This window comes from Chinchilla lanigera, unplaced genomic scaffold (assembly GCF_000276665.1).
Source record: "Chinchilla lanigera isolate Chin_1 unplaced genomic scaffold, ChiLan1.0 scaffold00041, whole genome shotgun sequence".
NCBI lineage: Eukaryota > Metazoa > Chordata > Mammalia > Rodentia > Chinchillidae > Chinchilla > Chinchilla lanigera.
The window spans coordinates 7103891-7105952 of NW_004955442.1; the positions used below are offsets into that span (position 1 = coordinate 7103891).

At 47.5% G+C, this 2062-nt stretch overlaps 1 long non-coding RNA gene across 1 annotated transcript in view; it reads left to right on the plus strand.

The window, feature by feature from the left end:
• LOC102028238 overlaps window positions 1-2062 on the plus strand; it is an 11723-nt gene that overhangs the window by 2556 nt on the left and 7105 nt on the right. Inside the window, exon 2 of the long non-coding RNA XR_262123.2 lies at window positions 54-213. This is a non-coding gene — a long non-coding RNA (uncharacterized LOC102028238). The remainder of the gene's footprint in view (window positions 1-53; window positions 214-2062) is intronic.

Sequence of the window (2062 nt, forward strand, 5' to 3'; positions counted from 1 at the left end):
CCCAGAGGGTGAGAGAGCGCCCAGGTGGCATTGTTCCCTCTGTCTCCCCTCAGGGTCAGTTGGGCCCCACCTCCCTGTGGGCACCAGCTACATCTACCACTTCTCCACCAACTCCAGCACTCGCCTGCAGAGAGCCCCACAGGAGGGAAGTGGCCTTGGCCTTCAAGGGTTGGCCATCCTTGACGTGCTTGGCCCGTGCCAGGTGGCCTTGGGGTGAGTGCCTTTGGGTAACTGGAGATCACGGGGACACAGGGGAAGGCCCAGGGAAAGCCGCAGCCCTTGAATTTGCAGTTTGTCTAGTAAGCAGATGGGAACTTTCTGAGGACTCCAGAGAGGAGCGTGGTCGAGGAGGGCCATTTTGGTTACAGGGGGTGCCTCTGTGGCTCCAGCAAGGCTTGAGGAAGGAGTGCTGAGGGTGTTTCTTGGAGCAAGAAGAGCCACAGGATAGGGATAAGTTGTGCCCTAAGGAAGAGTGAGGGCCAAGTCTGCAAGTCCCAAGTCAAACGGAGTCCAAGCAGTTGAAGGGACAGGCTAGTGTGGAAACACGAGACCCAGGAGGCCTCCAGTCCTGTCCTGGTCTCCTTTCTGCTAGGTGTTGGCTGTGTAGGGCCTGGGACCACAGGCTTGGGTTGAAGGTGCAGTGGTGTTGGTCCTGGCAGAACTGTGGGTTAGACTCACTGAGCAGTTGCAGGTTTCTTGCCATTGAATTTCCCCAAGTTTCCCTTTGTTCTTGTAGATGAAAGTGTTCACTCACTCCCCTCTGTCCTACTTCTGGTGACTGTCACATATTTCTTGGATAAACCCTCCTGTGCCACATAAATGGCCTTTTCATTTGCCCTGAAGGCTTCCCTTGTACTTGTGAAGCATTTTTAAGGGCTGGAGCATGTGCTGATAAGAGTTTCTCAAAATTGCTTTGCTGTGTTTTCATATGGACCACAGAATGAGAATATTTCATGGAGTGGCTGAGTCACCTCTGAATTCCTAAACTGTCCAAAGTGTCTGTGTCCTGGTCAAAGATGCCACTTTTATTAGAACCTTGACATCCATCTAAACACTACCAGGTGTTTATTTCTACAGGACTCATTTTCAAGAAGCAAACTGTGTACCATTGCAATTTTATTCATTTGTTTGTCTTTAGCATTTAAGAAAATGATGTCAAATATTGTCAAGATTATAAAGAACTAGCTTATTTCAAATGATTTCTGGTGAAAATGGAAATTTCACAGCCACATGGGAGGCCAGTCAAGTAAATATATTTTTACTGTAAAAAGTATAAAAATCATAAATACTCAGAACAAGGAGTTTTCACAAACTGAATATACCTGTCTAACCCCCTACCAGAGCAAGAAACAGAGCATATCCCTAGGACCTCTCTCTTCTCCTTGCCCTTTCTCCCAAGGGTACCCCCCTCCTGACTTCTGTCACCAGAGGTCTGCTTTGCCTGTCTTTGAACTTCTCTTTAATGGAGTTAGACAGGTTGTAGTCTTTTGCCTTTGGTTCCCTTTTATTTATTTTTCTTGTGGCAAAATATACATCACATACAGCTTACCATTTTAACCATTTGAAGTGCATAGTGCGTTCATAGTATCATGGAGTCATCATCACCCTCAGTGTATAACACCTTTTTCATCATTCTGCACAGCTCTGTATACATCGTGTGTGTGTGTGTGTGTGTGTATGTAGAATTGAACCCAGGGCCTTTGCACTGAGCTACCTCTCCAGTATCATCTCCCCTTTTGAGACAGGCTCTTGCTAAGTTGCCCATATTGGGTTTGAGCTTGCAATCTTTCTGCCTCAGCCTCCCACAGTGCTAGGATTACAGGGGTGTGTCACCATGCCCAGCTTCTGTACACACTAAACTCTAATTCCCCGCTCTCTTCTTCCCCCAGGCTTTGGTGAGCTCTGCTTTCTTTTCTTTCTTTCTTTTTTTTTTTGTCTTTTTGAGACAGGGTCTCACTATGCAGTTCAGGCTGACCTTGAGCTCACTTTATAGCCTAGGCTGGTCTCGAACTCGCAACGGTCCTCCTGCCTCAGCCTCCCAAGTGCTGGGATTACAGGTGTG